Source organism: Elgaria multicarinata, chromosome 4 (genome assembly GCF_023053635.1).
Source record: "Elgaria multicarinata webbii isolate HBS135686 ecotype San Diego chromosome 4, rElgMul1.1.pri, whole genome shotgun sequence".
Lineage (NCBI taxonomy): Eukaryota > Metazoa > Chordata > Lepidosauria > Squamata > Anguidae > Elgaria > Elgaria multicarinata.
Genome location: NC_086174.1, coordinates 148,772,347 through 148,796,731, shown reverse-complemented (window position 1 = coordinate 148,796,731; position 24,385 = coordinate 148,772,347).

Sequence of the window (24,385 nt, the reverse complement as noted above, 5' to 3'; positions counted from 1 at the left end):
GCCAAGTTTCAAGGCAATCCCATCATCCCCTGATTTTTGGCGAATTTTTGAAAATCGGGCACCCCATTCACACCCCTTGGGATAGCTCCGTCAATTTGCATGTTAGAAACCTCAAACTTGGCACCAGGGCAGCTTATCCATGTGTCCACATGCACACCAAGTTGCAAGCAAATCCCATCATCCCCTGATTTTTGGCGCGGCTTAAACTTTTTAACTCACCCCAAATCAAGTCCCATTCTACAACTACGTCAATTTGCACGTTAGAAACCTATCCTTTGGTCCCATGACAGCTTACCCATGTGTCCCCATGGACACCAAGTTTCAAGGCAATCCCATCATCCCCTGATGTTAGGGGAACTTTTGAAATTTGAACACTCCAGTATGTCAGGGATTTAAAGTTGCAATTGCAGACAGCTCAATGGGGCCAGTTCCAAGGCAATCCCAACATGCCACGAGATAACCCTAAATCTTCTGGCACATTTGAAAAAGGGATTATTGAACTTGATAAAGTCTAAGTGAGCGCAGGAAGGACTTCTCCCCTGAGTCAAAGCAAGACACATACACCATCGCTGCAAGGCGGGAAGGGGAGAAGGGAGGGAAAGCAGGCAGGCAGCATGCATTGTAGTGCCGCAAGGATGGCTTGAGCACTAACGCATAGCAAACCAACCCATAAGTGGGCGCAAAGTGAGGCAAAGATGGCTGGTTCTTTCTTTCTAAGCCAGCAGTTACGCCTTGAGGGGCACAGAGGAGGACGACTGGGAGCAAGCGTGCCGGAGGGTGCTGGGCACGAACCGCAAAGCCCATCTCCCAGGCACCAGGCGGGCAGAGCAGGCGAGGAGTCAGTCCTGGCAGATGCCCCACCACAGCAGCACCCCGGGGGAGGCGGGCAGACAGGCAGGCAGGCATGGGTTGGCGGGCCCAGAAAAGCTGGTACCTTGCACAAGTAAGCCATAGATCTGCGGGGGAGTCAGTCCCAGCAGATCCAGCTACCTCACAAGGACGGCTCCCAGGCAGGCGGGCAGGCGCCTCCACTGTAGTGGCTGTGCTCAACTCGGCGGGCGCACTACAAGACGAGTTGAAGTGAGAGCTCACTTCTCAGGAAACGTAGTGGCTGTGCTACGGGAGATCGGTCGACTGCTGGAGCTTAGCTTTTTCTCTGAGGGGAAGTCCATGAGTTGAAGTGACAGCTTGCTTCTCAAAGACAGGGTTACAGCGGAAGAGGGGTGGGACGAGACCGGGGAGAGAAGCTCGACCAGTGACTGCTACTAATCCCCACATCCTGGAGGACCACAGCATCCCACACAAAGTGGCTGTGGTGAAGTCAATGGCTGTCATGAGTTGAAGTGAGTGCTCACTTCTCAGAAAAATTAAACTGTCCGTACACACTAAGTGGCTGTGGTATGGGCGATCGGTCGACTGCTGGAGTACCACCCGCACATAGGGGAAGTCCATGAGTTGAAGTGACAGCTTGCTTCTCAGGAGGAAACTTAAACTGTCCCTATGCACTAAGTGGCTGTGCTATGGGAGTTCGGTGGACTGTTGGAGTACCAGCCGCAATTGGGGAAGTGAATGAGTTTCAGTGAAAGGTTGCTTCTCAAAATCAGCACACAGATCAAGGACTCCATTTGATCCCCGAGCTATCTAAAGGGTGACCCGTGGACTGCTGGAGTTTTCCTCAGGTTCCCGGTGGCTGGGATGGGTCTCGGCTTCTCAAAGCCATGGCACTGCTGCATATGCAGTGCAGCTTCTCGTAAGAGAGCTGTCCCACGGAAAAACGGTGCATTACTGGAGCTTAGCTTTTTCTCAAAGGGGAAGTCAATGAGTTGAAGTGAAAGGTTGCTTCGGAAGTCTATGGCTTTCATGAGTTTCAGTGACAGCTTGCTTCTCAAAGAGGGCGTTACAGCGGAAGAGGGGTGGGACGAGACCAGGGAGAGGAGCTGAACCAGCTGCTGCGACTAATCCTCACCCACATCCTGGAGGACCACAGCATCCCACACAAAGTGGCTGTGGTGAAGTCAATGGCTGTCATGAGTCGAAGTGAGTGCTCACTTCTCAGGAGGAAACTTAAACTGTCCCTATGCAGTCAGTAGTTGGGGAGAGAGGCACGGCCAGCTGCGCCTCGACCGTAGGGGCTGTGCTCAAGTGTCTGAACTTGGAGTCGAAGCGAGAGCTCACTTCTCAGATAACTTGAATTGCGAGACTGGGGAGAGACGCTCGACCAGCTGCTGCAACTAATCCTCCTCACCCACATCCTGGTGGAACAAAGCATCCACCAAGAAGTGGCTGTGGTGAAGTCAATGGCTGTCATGAGTCGAAGTGAGTGCTCACTTCTCAGGAGGAAACTTAAACTGTCCCTATGCACTAAGTGGCTGTGCTATGGGAGTTCGGTGGACTACTGGAGTAGCTCCCTCAATTGGGGAAGTCAATGGCTGTCATGAGTCGAAGTGAGAGCTCACTTCTCATTAAACTTAAACTGTCCCTATGCACTAAGTGGCTGTGCTATGGGCGTTCGGTGGACACCTGGAGTACCAGCCGCAATTGGGGAAGTCCATGAGTTGAAGTGAGTGCTCACTTCTCAGGAGGAAACTTAAACTGTCCCTATGCACTAAGTGGCTGTGCTATGGGCGTTCGGTGGACTGTTGGAGTACCAGCCGCAATTGGGGAAGTCCATGAGTTGAAGTGAGTGCTCACTTCTCAGGAGGAAACTTAAACTGTCCCTGTGCAGTCAGTGGTTGGGGAGAGAGGCACGGCCAGCTGTGCCTCCACCGTAGGGGCTCCTCACCCACATCCTGGTGGAACAAAGCATCCACCAAGAAGTGGCTGTGGTGAAGTCAATGGCTGTCATGAGTTGAAGTGAGTGCTCACTTCTCAGGAGGAAACTTAAACTGTCCCTATGCAGTCAGTGGTTGGGGAGAGAGGCACGGCCAGCTGTGCCTCCACCGTAGGGGCTGTGCTCAAGTGTCTGAACTTGAAGTTGAAGTGAGAGCTCAAAATTGCTCCATATGAGACTGGGGAGAGAAGCTCGACCAGCGACTGCTACTTATCCCCACATCCTGGAGGACCACAGCATCCGCAGTAGTGGCTGTGGTGAAGTCAATGGCTGTCATGAGTTGAAGTGAGTGCTCACTTCTCAGGAAAATTAAACTGTCCGTACACACTAAGTGGCTGTGGTATGGGCGATCGGTCGACTGCTGGAGTACCACCCGCACATAGGGGAAGTCCATGAGTTGAAGTGACAGCTTGCTTCTCAAAGACAGGGTTACAGCGGAAGAGGGGTGGGACGAGACCGGGGAGAGAAGCTGGACCAGCTTCTGCTACTAATCCTCACCCACATCCTGGAGGACCACAGCATCCCACACAAAGTGGCTGTGGTGAAGTCAATGGCTGTCATGAGTCGAAGTGAGTGCTCACTTCTCAGGAGGAAACTTAAACTGTCCCTATGCAGTCAGTGGCTGTGCTATGGGAGTTCGGTGGACTGTTGGAGTACCAGCCGCAATTGGGGAAGTGAATGAGTTTCAGTGAAAGGTTGCTTCTCAAAATCAGCACACAGATCAAGGACTCCATTTGATCCCCGAGCTATCTAAAGGGTGACCCGTGGACTGCTGGAGTTTTCCTCCGGTTCCCGGTGGCTGGGATGGGTCTCGGCTTCTCAAAGCCATGGCACTGCTGCATATGCAGTGCAGCTTCTCGAAAGAGAGCTGTCCCACGGAAAAACGGTGCATTACTGGAGCTTAGCTTTTTCTCAAAGGGGAAGTCAATGAGTTGAAGTGAAAGGTTGCTTCGGAAGTCTATGGCTTTCATGAGTTTCAGTGACAGCTTGCTTCTCAAAGAGGGCGTTACAGCGGAAGAGGGGTGGGACGAGACCAGGGAGAGGAGCTGAACCAGCTGCTGCGACTAATCCTCACCCACATCCTGGAGGACCACAGCATCCGCAGTAGTGGCTGTGGTGAAGTCAATGGCTGTCATGAGTCGAAGTGAGTGCTCACTTCTCAGGAAAATTAAACTGTCCGTACACACTAAGTGGCTGTGGTATGGGCGATCGGTCGACTGCTGGAGTACCACCCGCACATAGGGGAAGTCCATGAGTCGAAGTGAAAGCTCACTTCTCAGATAACTTGAATTGCGAGACTGGGGAGAGACGCTCGACCAGCTGCTGCAACTAATCCTCCTCACCCACATCCTGGTGGAACAAAGCATCCACCGAGAAGTGGCTGTGGTGAAGTCAATGGCTGTCATGAGTCGAAGTGAGTGCTCACTTCTCAGGAGGAAACTTAAACTGTCCCTATGCACTAAGTGGCTGTGCTATGGGAGTTCGGTGGACTACTGGAGTAGCTCCCTCAATTGGGGAAGTCAATGGCTGTCATGAGTCGAAGTGAGAGCTCACTTCTCAGGAAAATTAAACTGTCCCTATGCACTAAGTGGCTGTGCTATGGGCGTTCGGTGGACTGTTGGAGTACCAGCCGCAATTGGGGAAGTCCATGAGTTGAAGTGAGTGCTCACTTCTCAGGAGGAAACTTAAACTGTCCCTATGCACTAAGTGGCTGTGCTATGGGAGTTCGGTGGACTGTTGGAGTACCAGCCGCAATTGGGGAAGTGAATGAGTTTCAGTGAAAGGTTGCTTCTCAAAATCAGCACACTGATCGGGTCACCCAGAGGACCACAGCCTGTACGTAGTGGCTGTGCTGAAGTCAATGACTTCCAGGAGTTTAAGTGAAAGGTTGCTTCTCAAAGGCGAGGACTTGCCTGTTTCATTTTCGCAGCGAGACAGGCAGCTGCAGTAACACTCACAACCACACACACAAGGACAGCTTTTGCACAGAGGCTCATGAGTTCAAGTGACAGCTTACTTCTCAAAACCATACTTCTGGATCAGGGAGTACGTCTTCCACTCCCAGGGCACTCCAAAGGGCGACCCGTGGACTGCTGGACTTTACCTCCCTCAGTTGGGGAAGTGAATGATGAGTTTAAGTGAAAGCTTGCTTCTCAAAGACGGGTTACAGCAGAAGGGGAAGAGGAAGAGGATGAGACTGAGGAGAGAGAGAGAAGAGAGCATCCACTGTAGTGGCTTTGCTAGTGGCTGTGCTACGGGCGATCGGTGGACTGCTGGAGTACCTCCCGCACATAGGGGAAGTGAATGAGTTTCAGTGAAAGGTTGCTTCTCAAAATCAGCACACAGATCAAGGACTCCATTTGATCCCCGAGCTATCTAAAGGGCGACCCGTGGACTGCTGGAGTTTAACCTCCCTCACCCTCAATTGGGGAAGTGAATGAGTTTCAGTGAAAGGTTGCTTCTCAAAATCAGCACACTGATCGAGTCATCCAGAGGACCACAGCCTCTACGTAGTGGCTGTGCTGAAGTCAATGACTTCCATGAGTTCAAGTGAAAGGTTGCTTCTCAAAGGCGAGGACTTGCCAGTTTCATTTTTGCAGCGAGACAGGCAGCTGCAGTAACACTCACAACCACACACACAAGGACAGCTTTTGCACAGAGGCTCATGAGTTCAAGTGACAGCTTACTTCTCAAAACCATACTTCTGGATCAGGGAGTACGTCTTCCACTCCCAGGGCACTCCAAAGGGCGACCCGTGGACTGCTGGAGAGAGGCAGCCTGGCTAGTGGTGGTGGTGCCAGGCATTGCCTTGCCCCCTGCTTGCACCTCACCTAAACACGTGCAGTCAATCATGGACAAACGGTTGTAAACCGCCCAGAGAGCTTCGGCTGTGGGGCGGTATATAAATGTAATTAAATAAATAAATAAATAAATAAATGGAGTCTTTTGGAACTGGGTGGAAAACTTAGCTGACTAAGCTGTACCGGACGCCACAGAAATGAAATGAACTCAAGTGCGGTGCTTTGCCCTCACAGTCAGTCACACACACGCACGGTGACAAACTCTGCCTAGTGCCTACAGAGACGAATGTAATGATTCAGAGTTGATGTTGTGAACTGTAACACAGCCACTAAATAATAAGAATAAGAATAAGAATAAGAAAAATATAATAAAAATAATAATAAAAAGAAAAAAACAGCCTGCCTGAACTGTAGTGTGCCTGCCAACCCAAGGAGGGGTGGAATTAAAGGGAGCCTGCCTGTCACTCCCACGAGGGCTTGAGGGTGGGGTATCCCAGCAGGGGGAGATTGCCCTTCAGAAAGACCAGCTGCTCCACCAAGTCCGGCTCCAAGCGAGAGCGGTGAGGGGTCACTATGTCGCCCGCCATAGAGAACACCCTCTCGCTTGGAACACTGGTGGGTGGGCAGCTGAGTCGATCCATGGCCACCCGCGCCAGGTCCGGCCAAATCTGAAAACGGGATGACCAGTAGGCCAGGGGGTCCATGGAGGAGTCCTCGATGGGCTCTGACAGGTAACGCTGCATGGTGGTTGCAGCGTCATCCTGGCTGGTGGCTGGGGAGGGTCTCTGCCCAAACACGGTGTGCAGAGCCTCTTCCCAATACCCCTTGCCTGTGCTGCTGCTGGGAGGGATGCATGTGAGGCTGCTGCTGGTGCTGCTGGTGCTGCTGCGGGGAGGGGTGGCCTGCTCCTCTGCCTCACTCTGCCCCACCCTCTTGGCCCATGCCGCCCGCACTTCGCCCACCAGCGTTTCCACCCAGTGCTGCCTGCTATTTGGCCCACAAAGCCCATCCTTCACACGAGGGTCGCACATGGCTGCCAACATGTGGACCCTGTCGGTTTGGATGGGCTCCAGCCTCCGCGTCACGCCGTCCCTCAGCCTAGTCACCGCTTCGCGGACCTCGGGCTCGAAGCGCCTGCCGGTGACGGGATCCCTGTACTCCAGAAAGTCGCCCATCTGTTTCTGGAGATGCCTGCATACAGGGATCACCTGGCTGAGGAGGGCAGAGCTTTTGCTCAGGGTCTCGGTGGCGTTCAGGAACGGCTTGAGGACCACCACCAGCTGGGACATGGCATCCCACTGCTGCTTGCCCAGGTGGTGGACGCCCATGTCCCTGACCCTGAACAAGTCGTGGATGGCACGCTGTTGCTCCACCATCCGCTCCAGCATCAGGTAGGTGGAGTTCCAGCGTGTCACCACATCCTGCACTAGCCTGTGCTGCGGGAGATTCAACTCCTCCTGCTTCTCCCGCAGCAAGCGACTGCCCTTGACGCTGTGGTGGAAATGGCCTGCCACCTTTCTGCAGCTCTCCAGGAGGTTACGGATCCCGGACAGGGGACCGAGGTTGGGCTTGCTGCTGCCCATCCCAAGGCCATCCCCCACCACCAGGTTCAAGACGTGCGCGATGCAGCGGACGCCCTCGAATCCGCCGTCGCGCACCGCCTTCACCATGTTGGCTCCCCCGTCCGTGACCATGTAACCGCGGGTGACCTTCTGCCCAGCTAGCCACCCATCCACCATGCGGTTCATGGCCTCCGTAATCTCCGCTGCCGTGTGGGACTGGTCCATCACTTGCGTGTGGAGGAGGGCCCAGCAGTAGCCCTCCTTGCCAGTCCCTGTAGTGCTGGATCCTTCCTGCCCCACGGCTGCCCACCAGTGTGCCGTCAGGGACAGGTAAGCGTGCACTCCGCCCTCGCTGGACCAAATGTCCGAGGTGAAGTGCACCATCCGTGCCTCTGCCTGGCACAGACGACCCAGCACTAACTCCCTGCAGGAACGGTACAGGGAAGGCACCACCCGCCTGCTCAGGGTGGTGCGACACGGCAGCTTATAGTATGGCACCACAAGCGCCATCAGCCTCTTGAAGCCTGCGTTGTCGACGAGGCTGAATGGCTGGTCGTCCAACGCCACCATCTCACCGATTGACGTGGTGATCTGGGAGGGCGTTGGAAAACGCCATCTTGTGGTTCCATACTTCCCCCACCCCATTTCCGGCAGGGTTGCCTGCCTAACCCTTGTGGGGATGGGAGATGGAGAGCTGAGACTGGAAGTGCCAGCAGCAGCAGCAGCAGCAGCAGCCGCCGCCGCCTTCGGCTTTCCCCTGGAACCAGTCGCCTTGCCCGCCTCTTTCCCCAGCAAGACCGACTGGTGCTGCCTCTTAAGATGCATCTTCATGCTGCTGGTTCCATAATGCCCTGTCGATGAACCCCTGCTTAGGCTGAGTTTGCAGTGGCGACAGACAGCAAAGCGGGGATCCGCTCCCAACTCAAAGTGGTCCCACACGATGCTTGTCTTTCGTTTCCGTGGTGACACCACCAATTGCCCGCCTGAGCTCTCTGGTGTTGCCACAGAAACAGGGGTGTGGGATGAGACTGGGGAGAGAGCCTCGGCCTGCTGCTGCTCCTCCTCAGCCCCCACATCCTGGAGGCCCACCGCCTCCTCCTCCTCCCCCCCCCCTCCACTGTGCTGAGGACCTCGTCTAGGTCCATCAGCGGGCTCGTGGGCTGAAAGGAGAATGAAGGAGTTGGGGATACTCCTCCTCCTCTAATGGCACTGCTGCCACGTGCCTCTTGCAAACGGGCACTTTTCCCATTCCCACCCTCAAAAAGAGAACGCCGGGCACAAGTTGCAGAAGAGAGTGGCTCTGCCTGCTGCTTGTCCTGCTTCTGTTTTGGAGCAGTCAGCCAAGGAGTTGCCCGTTTGAGTTTCACAGGAGGAGAGGAAGCCTGCTTACTGCTGGCAGCCTGAGCCTTGCTGCTTTCAGCACGCCTGCTTCCTCTTTTCATGATGACTAACAAAATATTAATACTACTAATACTATGTATAAGGTACTACTAAGAATATGTATAAGAAGAATATAATATGTTTAAATGTAGGGAAATGGGACAAGAAGAATAAAATATACTACTACTAATATGTATGAGAATATACTAATATATATATATATATATATATATATATATATATACTACTAAGAATATCTACAAGAATATAATAATATGTTTTAGAATATTACTAATAAATGTAGGGAAATGGGACAAGAAATGGGACAACCACTACTATAACAAGAACAAAATATGAATACTACTACTAATATGTATGAGAATGTATACTAATAGACTACTAAGACTATGTAAAAGAATATAATAATAATATGTTTAAGAATAGGGAAATGGTGTGCGTATGCTTTCCCCAAAATGCTCAATCTGTGGCTGCCTGTTGAACTTGACAAAAGCAGCCCACTCTGTCGAAGTTACACAGAGAAGAAAAAGAGAATCAATTTTTTTTGGTATATTTGGTATATAGAAGATAGAAGGAAACACAATCAGGATTTAAGAGAGGGGAGGGGGGAAAAGAACCAACCACTACTATAAGAAGAACAAAATATGAATACTACTAATATGTATGAGAATGTATACTAATAGACTACTAAGACTATGTAAAAGAATATAATATAATATGTTTAAGAATAGGGAAATGGTGTGCGTATGCTTTCCCCAAAATGCTCAATCTGTGGCTGCCTGTTGAACTTGACAAAAGCAGCCCACTCCATCCAAGTTACACAGAGAAGAAAAAGAGAATCAATTTTTTTTGGTATATTTGGTATATAGAAGATAGAAGGAAACACAATCAGGATTTAAGAGAGGGGAGGGGGGAAAAGAACCAACCACTACTATAAGAAGAACAAAATATGAATACTACTAATATAATATCTATGAGAATATATACTAATAGACTATGTGAAAGAATATAATAAAATATGTTTAAGAATATAAATGTAGGGAAATGGGACAAAAAGTGTGTGTATGCTTTCAAAAGAAAGCTTTCACAAAAGCAGAACAGTCAGGCTTTAATACAGGGAAGGGGGGGGGCAACCAACCCAAACACACACTCCAAAATTCAAAAATAAAGTTTATATTAAATCAAAGTAAGGGGAAAACACAGGGCAAACTAAGCTACAAGTCAGAAAGAAGCAAACAAACACACACACGCGCCAAACTAAACCTATATTAAATTAATCTATCTCCAAAGCAGGAGCACTAGCTAAGTAAGTGTTCCCTCCACGAACGCCAACCCACAAAGAGACACAAAACAGAAAGTTCTCAGGGTGGGTCTGCCTTAGTCCCCCCTCCAACGCTGGGATTGGGAGGAGGATGCTTTCTGAGGAGATCAATTCTCATCAGGATTGGGAGTTGAATGTGCCTGTCATCGCTTCCAAAAAAATAAAAAAATAAATAAAAAAAACCCAAACCCCGATTTTTAACAAAATATTGCACGTGAACCACAGCACGCAGAAAGTTGAGAGTGGTCTCAAAATGACCCCCATCCACGACTCTCTGTGCACAAGAATTTTCAGAACGATAGCTTAAACCCCCCCCCAGTTATCCCCGATTCTTTCCCTCAATGCAATCCTATGGGCGAAAAGCCGAAACGCAGTTTGAGCCGCGCGGTTGACCCGATTTTCAAAAAAATATAGCACGCGACACGGACAACGCAGAGAGGTGAGAGTGGTCTCAAAATGACCCCCATCCACGACTCTCTGAGCACAAGAATTTCCAGAGCGATAGCTTCAAAAACATCGTAGTTATGCGCGATTATTTGCCGCAATGCAATCCTATGGCGAAATGTTTTCAAGATGGCGACCGGAGCGCTCCGCCTGAACTCGGAGCTCCGAAAAATGGTCGCTTCTCTTCGCCTTGCTTCTAGGGGGTCCACGGTCCGCTCCTACTCCGCCTCTGGGTAAGGCGGAGCAGGCAAATCCGCTACTGCTTCTACGCTCCTAATCGGAGCGGATCACACCCCTAATTACAACTTTTTCAACTAACAAAACACTTATATATTACATATGAAATCCAATTACAGTTAACAGGAATCACAGGAGTTTCAATATATTAATTATCTTATATTTATCCACAGAACTTCATTAGGGGCATAAGTTTTAGTTGTAATTACATAAAAGCATTTGTGCCCTGACAGATTTATTCTGGCATAAGCTTTGGTGGGCCAAAGTCCACTTCATGAGACTATGGTCTTAGCTAGACCTAAGGTTTCTCCCGGGATCATCCTGAGGGTCATCCCTGCCTGCCACACATCCCCTGTGTGTCATTTACATGAACAAGGATGACCCCGGGACAATCACGGGATAAACCTTAGGTCTAGCTAAGGCCTGTGTTTTGGAGAGTTTTCTTTAAATATGATGGGGAACAGTGAGCAGTGTGTTTGTGTGTGTGTGTGTGTGTGTGTGTGTGTGTGTGTGTGAGAGAGAGAGAGAGAGAGAGAGAGAGAGAATAAACAGTGGGGTTAGAAGGAAATTAAATGCAAAAAGCAGAAGGAGAATTGAAAGTGATGTGGCACATTGTGGCCAGTGGTGGTCACATGAACCTATTATCATCACTGATTGAACAAGTGCTGCAGGTTTTTGAACCACAGAAACGACCTGCAACACTTATTCACCAGAGAAAGGATAGTGAGATGTGTGTACATATGATCAACGATGCCTCTTTTAGAAATATACCTGTCATTTGTCTTCAGGCACAATAAGGTCAAGTGTATAGCTGGATTCTTTCATGTTTTAAATGAAGTACATCCATGTGTCCTGTGTCATGGCTCTGTTCCTGATTATTGTTGGATATACCTTACATCAGTCGTCCCCAACCAAGTGCCCACCAGTTGTTTTTGCAATACAACTCCCAGCATTCCTGACCATTGGCCATGCTGTCTGGGGATGACAGGAGTTGAAGTCCAAAACATCTGGAGGGCCCCAAGCTGGTGTATATGTTTGATAAATTGGTTGGGGTGTGTTAGTGTTAGCATCCAATTAAAAATGCATCCTAAGACATTTTAGAACATCCTTTTCAGAAGCTGTGCAAATACATTTACAAGTGTGAATTGTGCAGCTGCCAAGGAACAGAAGATTTCAAAGAAAATCTTCGTCAGAAACATGCTAAAAATGTGAAGTGCCAGCTGGCAACATTTATTTCCTCAGGACCAAACTTTCCACTGAAAGCTCTTTTGTAGAAAATAGTGGTTTCAGCTGCTCCCATTTCTGATATTTAACTTTTGCAATATCAAATTTTGTATAAGCCTTTCTCATTCTTTAATTACCATAGGCATGGAAATATCCAGAAATTTGCATGTCCCGTGTGACAGGTTATTTGATCTGGATGAAGAATCCTCACTTTTTATGTTACAGGGAGTTCAACATAGGCCCATAGCCAGGCTAAATATTTGGGGGGGGGGACTAAAAAAATAGGGGTGCAGTTCATCTGGTTTGCAGGCCTTTTAAAGACAAAATTATGAACTTTTTTTAAATGTATTTTTTTAAAAAAAAAAAAGTGGAGGGCAAAAACATCAAACTTCATGTAATATACAGTTTTACATTTCCGATATTTATGTCTATATAGGCTCCTTTAAACTTTACTTGCCTAAAGGAAGCATCATGCGATTATTGGAGTGTGGAGCTGTGCTCCTGGCCCTGCCCCCTCTTTAGGCATGCTGTTGGTCCTGCCTCAGACATACACATGTTAGCCTGCAATGAAGAAGCTTATACATAAGCAGCTGCTTGTACATAGGATTCCATACAATTGGGACACTGGTGCACTCAAGCAATAGCCTTTGATGGGTCAAGTTTGTGGTTACTTTGTCAGGCACCAGTTAGGACAACTTTTGGAGGTAAGGTTCTTGTAGGGTGACCATATGAAAAGGAGGACAGGGGTCCTGTATTTTTAACAGTTGTATTGAAAAGGGAATTTCAGCAGGAGTCATTTGTATATATGGGGAACCTGGAGAAATTCCCTCTTCATCACAACAGTTAAAGTTGCAGGAGCTATACTGCAGCTATACTGTGACCAGATTTAAAAGCGGGCAGGGCACCTGCAGCTTTAACTGTTGTGATGAAGAGGGAATTTCACCAGGTTCTCCATATATACAAATGACTCCTGCTGAAATTCCCTTTTCAATAGAACTGTTAAAGATACAGGAGACCTGTAAAGATACACCGCTCACCCCCACCCTAACCCCGATCTGCGCAGTGCCCGTGCATGGCTCCTGGCTCCACGTGAGGAATCGTGTGGAGCCGGGTCAAACCACGGCAACAGGCCACACATTCCACAGTCTTGGGCTCAGCCCGGGACCGTGGAAAAAGTGGGCCCAAAGTGGAGGGCTGTATCCCGGGGCAAGGGAGGGATGATCCCTCCCCGATCCCAGGATCTCCTGTGCGTCATGTAGATGCACAGGGATGATCCTGGGGTTCACTCCGGGATAAAGCCCCGTCTAGCTAAGGCCATAGTGGAATATCCTGCTTGGTGTAGATGAGCCCTATGTAATTCTGTAAAAGGATAAGAAGACATCACCAAAGCTATGGACCAAAAGAAAAGGAAAAGGAAAAGGCCTCCATCATTTTTATTTTACATTAATTTGTTTTTCTGTTAGAAAATCTTTCCAGGGATGTGAATGTTTTAAGTCATTATAATTAGCATTTACAAGAGGAAACCAAAGCCAAATGAAAAACTAATTGACTAGAAATATTTCCTTTTTAATTGCATTTAGTTCATTTTAACTGTGTTTCCCATGTGTGAAAATATTTTATGTTATTAAAAGGTTAATAAAACATTAATTAATTTACAGCATTTTAATGTGCTGTAGGAATCCTTTAATTACTGCTATGATGTGAACATTTTTATTGAGTCTGTAGTTTTTGGGATTCCCAAGTAATGCAAAGTAGATACTAAGCAATGAGGTTTCATTATCTTCTTGTTCTGAAGTGGACATACTGGATATACTGTCTAGGGCTGATGGAGTTGTAGGCCAAAACAACTGGAGGGTTGCTAGTTGCTTACCCCTCCTAGACCCAAACCCAGGACCAGTTCTAATGGTATGTCCGGGCCTGTAGAGGGGCCAGCCAGTGCTAGAAGTAGCACAGGCTGTCGCTCCGAGCTAGACATAACACACGATGGGGTAAAGGAAATCCCCATCATGTTGGCCATTTTTTCCTCCTTAAAGGGACCATGTGCACAGGAGCGCACCAACAATAAGGTAGGCTTTTTGTTTTTTTTAAAAAAGGGTTCCCCGCTCCCCCTGCTCCCAATTCCCCCCGCGATGTCCGATGCCCCACCCACCCACCATGTCCGATCGCCACCTGCCCGCCATGTCTGATCGCCCCCACCCGCCATGTCCAATGCCCCCCACGCCCGCCCGATGGCCTGCCATGTCCGATTGCCCGCCCACCCTGTCCCATCCCCCGCCCACCTGCCCACCATGTCTGATCGCCCGCCTGCCTGCCATGTCCGATGCCCCCTCCGCCCCCCTGCCGTGATCTAAGATCCCCCTCAGCCATGATCTCCCCACCCTGGCTCCGCTCTTCCCCCCCTGGCCCCCATCTGTCCCCCCCCCCCGTGATTTCCCCCCGGCCTGATGGGCACAGCGCGGCTTCTCCCGGCTACTCATGAGTAAGCCGCGTAGCCAGAAAAAGCTGCAGAACGGGCTAGACCGGGCCACAACTGGTGCTGGTTATCCCGGGCCAAGGGAGGGTTTAGCCCGGGCTGACCCCGGGATCCCCTGTGCGTTATCTGGATGCACAGGGGTGAGCCTGGGTATTAGCCCAGGCTAAACCCTCATCTAGCAACAGCCTTAGTTTCTTAAAAGAAAAACTCTCTCACAAAAAAGATTCACCTGTCACTAGAAAGATAATAAAATCAATGCAAAACGAAGAGCAAAACAAAGACAAATTGGCACATCCAGCTGTGTTTAATTTCTTGCAGGAACATCTGATGAAAACAAACTATTGATGAAAACACACTTCAGGAGCTAGCTGAGGAAATTTGAGTTGAGTTGGAAGCCTTTTGATATTGCAGAAAACTGATTTTTGGAAAACATCACTGTTTAGAAGGTAAAACGTGCTACTTCCTTATTAATGATTTAGTGTGTTGTGGAAGAAGCCAGCTAAACAGGATGGGGTGGGGGGGAGCTAAATGAAAATCAATAACAGAATCTTTTCAAGCCCATTTTCCTAGAATTTACCTCCTAATTTAACTCAATTAATTTTGTATACAATATGGAAACCCTAAAGCAATTGCCCACCATTGAGATATATGCAGCCACAGCAGCAGTCATGGATATATGAGAATGATGAAAAGGATAATGTTCACCAGCAATTGGGACTTCTACTAAGGAAATGGTCCACAGAGTGTCGAAAGGAAGGCATACCAGGAATAAAAAAGAGAGAGACGTACACAACTAATTAAATTTCCAAGAACCAACAGTTGGGACACCATGATGTGGTTTGCTGAATTTTGAAACCAGTTAGGCCATTTGATTACTACAGCAGTGAGCTCCTCTTTTTTATTATTTCAACAGGCTAAAGGGTTTCCATCAAGAGTGCCCTAGAGGAAAGTGGAGACTCTTAATTCTTGAAAGGATATTAAGGGTAGAACATTTAATTTATCACATCTGGAAGAAATAAGTTTAGTCATGCTCTCTGTTTCTCCCTCTCTCCCTCCCTCCCTCCCTCTCTCCCTCCCTCCCTCCCTCTCACACACACACACACACACACACACCATAGCTAGATGAGGTGATATCCCGGGATCGTCCCTGTGCATTCACATTATGCACAGGGGATCCCAGGAGCAAGGAGGGATTATCCACCCTTTCCCCAGGATATCGCTCTACACTTCTAGCCCACTTTTTCTGTGATCTTGGGATGATCCTGAGACCGTGGAACATGTGGGCAAGTGTCCTGGTTTGTCCCAGCTCCTTGCAAGTAACCGCGAGGAGCTGGGAGCCAGGCATGGGGCACAGAGCTCCTCAGGAGCTCTGTGCCCATTGGGGGGTGGGGTGGGGGAAGGCGAGGGTTTCTTTTTTAAAAAAAACACTCACCATTTGCGCACTCACCTGAGAAATGACATTGCTTCCTTCCCCTCTGCCCCTAAGAATTATTTTTATATTTAGGTACATGTGATTGCCAGATGCTGGCAATGGACCAAAAAAGAAAGAGCACTAATAGCGATGTTTTGTTTTGTTTTTTGGTTTTTTTTGGCATTTCCAAAGCATTCAGTACTGGTCTGTTAAGAGCACTCTTTTGTTTCAGCAGATGTAGATTATTGGTGATGTTCTCTGGAAGTCAATGGTGTTGATATTTCATGGTCTACTGTAAGAAGATTTAACAAACTGTGCTTGCTGTTTCCCTGAACCAAGATTATAACTAATATTCTTCCTTCCTTAAATACCCACATACTTATTGTTATCATTTCCCAAGGAACTAAGCTCCCTTGCCTGGCATAAAGAAGTGGCCTTCTGATTAAGGTGTGACTTCTAATTATAGTACAAAAATGTGAATGGCACTGAGAACTTCAAAGCACATTGCTGGAAGCAGCAAAGGTCAAATTCTGTCTTTGTGCAGTTTGTTATACATTATTCATATTTCCCCTACTAGGTACGGTGTTTACTTGCTCTGAATGGACGACTGTGTGTTACAGTTTTAGCATCATGTACCCTATGTTCTGTTGAAGGGACCTATGTATCCCATTTTGATGTATTCTGAAAGAAAGGGCAGGCAGCCTTTTTGCTCTTCCAAATTCTGTTGATTTCACTGGTGGCCATTCCAGGTGTTTTGTGCTGGCGGCTTTCGTCAGACCATAGAAAGGGATCTGATAAAGACGGCAGAAGGGTAAAATTTCTCTGTAGATTCATGGAAGGCCTCCTCATCTGGGCCGGTGTCAGCTGGCCTGTGACTCCACCTGCAGCCTTTTTTGTTCCCTCGCTCATGCTGTTGATGTCTTATTGTGTTTGATTGTTGATATGGTGGTTCAACTGCTCAATGAAGCAGGAGTGCTGGGCTGAAAACAACAGGATGAAATTTAAAAGGGATAAATGCCCAGTTCTACATTTAGGAAATAGAAACCAAATGCACAGTTACAAGATGGGGGTTACTTGGCTCAGCAATACTACAAACAAGAAGGATCTTGGAATTGTTGTAGATTGCAAGCTGAATATGAGCCAACAGTGTGATATGGCTGCAAGAAAGGCCAATGCTATTTTGGGCTGCATTAATTGAAGTATAGCTTCCAAATCACGTGAGGTACTGGTTCCTCTCTATTTGGCCCTGGTTAGGCCTCATCTAGAGTATTGCGTCCAGTTCTGGGCTCCACAATTCAAGAAGGACGCAGACAAGCTGGAGCGTGTTCAGAGGAGGGCAACCAGGATGATCAGGGGTCTGGAAACAAAGCCCTATGAAGAGAGACTGAAAGAACTGGGCATGTTTAGCCTGGAGAAGAGAAGATTGAGGGGAGATGATAGCAGTCTTCAAATACTTAAAAGGTTGTCACACAGAGGAGGGCCAGGATCTCTTCTCGATCCTCCCAGAGTGCAGGACACAGAATAACGGGCTCAAATTAAAGGAAACCAGATTCCAGCTGGACATCAGGAAAAACTTCCTGACTGTTAGAGCAGTACGACAATGGAATCAGTTGCCTGGTTGTGTTCAAGAGGCTCCTGGACAAGCATCTGTCAGGGATGCTTTAGGGTGGGTTCCTACATTGAGCAGGGGGTTGGACTCGATGGCCTTGTAGGCCCCTTCCAACTCTGCTATTCTATGATTCTATGATTCTATGATATGCTACTTTATGTTAGTATACCATCCTGGAAACCACCTTTTGTTGGTGAAGGAGTAGCCTAGCAAATTTTAAATAGAAAGAATAAAAGTGCTTCTGCTTTCCATAACCCCCCAGACAATTTTGTACCTTGTGTCATGTTTCTGACAGGGCCAAACTGCACACTGCATTGATTGAGCTTAACGTGTCTGGGTTTTGTATTTCTTTTTGTTAAATAGCAGCTATTGTGGATGGATCTCAGGATCAAGCCTGTGGCATGTAGGGAGGAAGTATGAATTCTTTCCCCCTGCACTATGTTGCCAACAGAATTCCACACACACCGCCCTCCAGATGCTATGTGCTGTGAGAAGGATGCTGACACTGGTACCAAGAGCATTTGTTCTCTCACAGCAAATAGCATTTAGGTTTTTGGGACTCAAGTGTTTGAATAAAGTTTTAAATTTTTTCCCTTTGGTCCCTTGTCCCAATATGGACTCCCTCCCCAGCTGCTATGCAACAACAACTATCTGAATATGTTAAAAGCAACCACTTATTTAATGTGATACAGAGTTTTATTCCAGGAGGTTCTTCACCTGGGAACTACCCAAAGGGCACAGTCTTAATCTCAAACAACGCAACTAGCCTGAGATTTTTGTGACTCATACATTTTCTCCCTATTGACACATTTCAGCTATTTTCACTTCTTAATTATACATTTTGTTAATTCCAGATGGAGCTTCTGGCAAACCATTTTATTCTTGAATTGAAATCTGTTTAGTTTTATTTCCGGAGCATGAACATTTTTAAAGAAGGGATTTCTAGTTCACTTTTTGAAAGATGGAAAGTTCATTACTCTTTGGGCCTTGCTAGACCTACATCAGAATCTGTGTGGGAGGAGCAGCCAGCCCACGCTAGAAGTAGCGCGGGCTGTTGCTCCTTTCCACACGTCAGACACGCTCGCCCCCTCGCCCGTCCGTCTGCTCACTTGCCCATCCGATGCACCCTCCACGACCACCCCGGCCACTATCTCCCCACCCTGGCTCCACTCTTCCCCCCCTGGCCCCCATCTCTCCTCCTCACGATTCCCTCACCCCTGGCCCAATGGGCACAGCACTTGGCTTTCCCTGGCTACTCACGAATAAGCGAGCAGCCAGGAAAAGCCACGGAACCAGCTACACCTTTTGCAGCCCCGGGCTCAGCCCAGGGCTGCAGAAAAACCAGGCCAAAAGTGGATTCAGTTATTCTGGGTCAAGGGAGGGTTTAGCCTTGCCTGACCCTGGGATTCCCTGTGCGTCATCTGCCTCGCACCGGGCTAAACCCTCATCTAGCAACGGCCTTTGATTATGAGGCATCTGGGTACTCTTGTTGGTTGAAGGGTATTGTATGGGTTGCTCAAAATGCCCTCTCCCTCTGCTCCCAGTATAGCTTAATTGTGCAGAGGATATTGAGGATGTAGCATTGCAGACTTAATGAACACTTGTGACTTCTAAGGGAGTTGCTCTAGGAATAAACACGCAGCAGGAAGTAGTTTTGCGTTTTCATTATCAATGTTTCTTTCATGTACCCGATTGAGTAGGATGAGCATAATTGAAACAGGTCTTTTCTGAGAGCCCTGAGGAAATGAGAAGAGAAACTGCAGCTGCTGAATATTGCCCTGATTCAGAACTTGAATGAGGGAAACGTAGAGCATTATGGGAGGCAGAAGTGTTTTCCCACTTGTTATTGAATATTGCCATTTCTCATTTGAGATTTGTGCCCATTTTAGGGATGGATTAATGTGTAAGCTTTGGTTCTCTCTCTGTTTCTTATCCCCCCCCCCCGATTTAAGTTCAATTCATCCTGAACTTTGAGAATGTTCCAATCTTAAATTTGATTCATTCCTATGAATTTTCGTAGGCATTTCTCCTAAATATATATTTCTGTGTGCAATTTTACCTAATATACACACTTTTCCTAATAGAATGGATTTCTGACATCTTTTTCTCTAATATAGACATTTTTGTGTGCACTTTCCACTAATATATGTGTTTACTGTACACATTCTTTGGTTGGAGAATTCCATAGCAAACCTTGGAGAAGCACAAATGTCAAAGAATAACCGAGTTTTGATTTGTGTAGTGGTTCAAAATGTGAAATTAGGTAAGATCGCATTAAATTATAAACTGCACAATTTTCTCCCTTATCCCTACTATTCTTTTACACAGAGACTGGCCTGTTTATCCTATGTAGAATGCAGATGGCTATTGCTGACAGAATACGCCATATATCACATTAGAAGATGAGAAGGTGAATGAGCCCCTAATATTGTGGGTGACATGTTTAGATCCTGTAATAGTGTTGCCTGTGTAGATATCGAGGCAAGCACCTAAGAATGGGCAGTACAATATCCTTATGAAATAATTGAAATTTGAGCGCTCTTCCCCCCCCCCCCCCACAAGTCACACAGCAAGTCCATGAGCATCTGCGGTACTCAACCAATGTAAAGTTTATGTAAAGAGACTATTTCTGTTTCTTACTTCATCTAATTACTACAGTTCCTCTGTAGGATGAATGCTGTAGTCTTACAGCCCTCTTGTGGTCTGTAGCAGACATGGTTTTTACATAAATAGGTATATCTTAACTTTACAAGAATCAACCAAATTTTTAAGGCTGCAATCCTATATACACTTAACTGGGTCATTGGGCCTTACTTTGGCATAGACATGTGTAGGATTGCACTACTGAACAGTGCAGCCTGCTCTAGCTGATAGAGATATCAGATGGAAACTCTACAACATGAGCCTATTGGGAGATTGGGTTTTGTAGATGGATCCAGCTTGGGCTGACTTCCTAGAGATTTGATGTGAGAGCAGTGGACTCTGGGTATTATTCATTTATTTATATAGCACCATCAATGTACATGGTGCTGTACATAGTAAAAGAATAAAACAGCAACACCCTGCCCCATAGGCTTACATTCTAATAAAATCATAATAAAACAATAAGAAAGGGAAGAGAATGCATCAAATAGGCACAGGGGACAATAAAACTAACAGTGTGAAAGTAAGAACAAAGTCAAGTTCTAAAAGCTGTAGAAAAAAGAAAAGTTTTCAATTGAGCTTTAAAAACGGTAATTGAACGTGTTCCACAAATGCTCTGGAAGAGAATTCCAGGCGTAAGGGGCAGCGAGGCAAAATGGATGAATCCAAGCAAGAGAAGTAGAGGCCCTTGGGCAGGCAAGAAACATGGCATTCGATGAGCGAAGCGCACGAGCGGGGCAATAGTGTGAGATGAGAGAAGAAAGATAGGGAGGAGCTAGTCTGTAACAAGCTTTGAAAGTCAACAAGAGAAGCTTATATTGGATTCTGAGGAGATTTCAGGAGTGGAGTAACATGATCAGAGCGATGAGCCAAGAAGATGATCTTAGCAGCAGAGTGATGAATAGAAACCAACAAACTGATGTGAGAAGAAGGAAGGCCAGTCAGAAGAAGGTTACAATAGTCCAGCTGAGAAATAACCAATGCATGAACAAGAGTCTTGGCAGAAGAGACAGACAGCTATCTTGGAGGGTTCAAGTTGTACCTCAATCTGTATATGTGTAAATAAATCCAAATGCAGCAAAATGCATTTGGATTTATTTACACATATACAGATTGAGGTACAACTTGAACCCTCCAAGATTTCTTATGACCTTCAGTGACCTTCTTTCAAAGGAAACCAAACCTACATAGACGCTGGGTCCCTGGAATTCCTCACCATTCGGAGAAGTAGGATGAGTGTAACCCTGTGTTGGTATTGAATCTGGATGGAGAAAGTTGGAAAGCATGGTAGTCCAAGAACTCATCAGGTAAGGTATATGTTAAGGCCACACATTCAAATGCAACTATTTGGTGACAGACGTAAGTATCCAAAAATCTACTTTTGAATGAGAGATCATTAATGAACAGGCTGCCCCTATTGCATTTACTTACTTGTGTTCTTACAATGGCAAATTTTAGCTCTGGTGTTCAGAGAATTGCAGTGTTGCTTTTGGAAATAGAAACACAATTTCTTGATTGTGAAGAAAAGTTTTAAAATGTGCAGCTCAGAAGCCAAAGGGCCACCCTTCTCACCCATTCATTCACCCACCTATTCCATCTCTTCCTTTCTTATCTGTTAGCCAGCCCTGAACAAAATATTCTAAACACAGGGGTGGGGAGGACATTGCAGTTATGTAATAATTTTAATGTTGACTCTGGGGCAGTATTTGTGTTTCTTTGTTGTTTCATTTGGCTACTGCCTGCACTCCTACACCTTTTTTACATAAGGCATTTATCGTGCTTCATGATTCCTTACTCACAGTTGTTTAGGGGTTCTTTAGATGATGTTGTGATCTTCCAGATTTGCTTCTTCTTCTTTCTTTTTTTTTGAGCAGTGAAAATGGGGTATTATTTCTGAAAGCAAAAGAAAAGCTATTTTCCTATTTGTGTAATTGCAATATTCCGCTATAGCACAGTGCCACCTACAGTTTATGTAGTAGGAAAACAGGAAAGGAAAAACTCATTGTGTAGAGCGCAATTCTGCAACAAAACCAAAAATAGATTCAGCAGATTAAGAGCCTCAGAGAGAAAATCTCCTAATAATATGCTTCTCATACTTTGGGAGTCTCTTTATCCTTTTTACCAGTTTTGACCACACATGATCTGAAGAGAAGTTAATACCATCATACATTTCTTCCAATACAAATATGCCTGTTTATCAAGGGACACAATTGTATTGGTCAGAGAAAGAGAAAAAAGTTATTATTTGAAGAAGCTATAAAATTTTACATGAAGTTCAAATAGAGGACCCCGTCAAATAGAGGATTGTCCTCTGACAGCCTTTCAAGTAGGGGATGGTCTTCTAAAGTGGGAGACATGGCCATCCTAGGGGGGTGGAAGAGGTGGATGAATCATAACAGGAAGAGGGGGAATGGGGGAAGCCCACCAGAAATGCCCATTTGCATAGCCCACCAGAGGGCTGGAGCACCCCAAAACCATGCCAGGTTATGACTCCAGTTGTGTGAACTGGAAAATTGCATGGTGTGCCCATCTTAGAAGGCCTGCATATACAGGAACACAGGAAGCTGTCTTTCATGGAGTCACACCACTCACCTATCCAGCTCAGGCCGTTGCTAGACGAGGGTTTAGCCTGGTGTGAGGCCCGGGCTCCCTGCTGTGCTTGCAGACGATGCACAGGGGATCCCGGGGTCAGGCCGGGCTAAACCCTCCCTTGACCTGGAACTGCTTATGGCTGCAAAAGGTCTAGTGAGTTCCGTGGCTTTTCCAGGCTGCTCGCTTACTCATGAGTAGCCGGGAATAGCTGTGCCCATTGGGCTGGGGAGGGGGGAGATCACGGATGGGGGGCGGAGGGGGCATTGGACATGGCGAGTGGGCGAGCGAGCGGGGGGGGTGGACAGGTGAGCGGGGGGTGGGCATGGCAAGCGGGGGAGGGTGGACATGGCAAGCAGGGGGTGGACATGGCGAGTGGGGGTGTGGACATGGCAAGTAGGGGGGTGGACAGGCGAGCAGGGGGGGTGGACATGGCAAGCAGAGGGGTGGACATGGCAAGTGAGGGGTGGACATGGCGAGTGGGGGGTGGACGGGTGGGCGAACGAGCGAGGGGATGAGTGGGAGGGTGAGCGGACAGACGGGTGAGCGAGGGGGCGAGCGGGGGGCATCATACATTTGTTAGATCAATGTTCTTTTCACCCAAGGACGAGATCCAAACAGCCCTTAAGCACGACTCCACCATTCCAGCGACAGAGGGTTCAAAAGCACTTTATTGATTAGTAATCAAGGCCTGGTCTCTTCAAAGGGAGCAATCAGACAAAAGACATAGGGAATATGGTACAGTATTTGAGCTTTCAAGGGGCAGGGCCCAGTAGCAGCATTAACCAATCAAAACATAACACTGAGGCATAGCTAATTATGCTAAACAGTCCTGTAAACAATACCTTTGGCCTGACAGTAAGTTATAGAAGTTAACTTCGACACAGACAGCTGGAGCCAGAGCTCTTGTTTATATTAGTAATCAAGGATGCAAGGATGCACTCAAGGAGACATTCTCATACAGGGCATTACGACATTTTGCTTGGTGTGCAATGGAGATTTTACAGTTTCCTGTTAAAAATGGAGGTGGTTATGCTAACACATTGGGGGGAAATCCGGGGCAGGGGGAGCGGGGAACCCTTTTTTTAAAAAAAACAAGGACTTACCTTTTCGTTGGTGCGCTCCTGCACACATGGCCCTTTAAGGTTTTTTTGAAATGCAGGACGTGACGGGGCTTTCCTTTCCCCGTCGCGTCTTACGTGTAGAAAAGGGCGACGGCCCACGCTAGTTGCAGCACAGCCTCGCTCCTTCTCCTCTCTGCATTAACTGGTAGGTCTAGCAAGGCCCTTAGTATTGTCCACACCAGGGGTGTGGAACCTCTTTCAGTGCAAGGACCAGTTTCAGAGAAGCTACATTTTGGTGGGTCTAAAAGTAAAATGGCCAGGGCCCAAATGCCCAAATTACTGACAAAACCAGCAAACCTTAGCTTAAACCTCTTACTGCCAGTAGGTAAGCCTTAGGAGAGGCATTCCGACCTTTAGAGTGGGAAAAAGCACGCACACGAATGTCAGGAAGCTATGAAATAATCAGCAGTCATGGAAAATGGGGTGGAGCCATGGACAGGGGGAGGGGCCATCTGGGGAACTCCAGAGGCTGATTTGGGACTGCAGGTCAGCCAAGTTTGCTCTGCAGGCCTGAGGTTCAATACCCGGGACCAAACTGACTAGGAGCACCTCTCTACGGTTCAGACAAGGGTCTTTCCTAGCCCTGCCTGTAGATGCTAGGGAATGAACCTGGAATCTTTCCCATGCAAAACCTGTGCTCTACTGCGACATTGCAGACCTTTACACTAGACCCACCATATAAACCCTCCCCAGGCTGAGCGCCACCACTTGAAAATTCC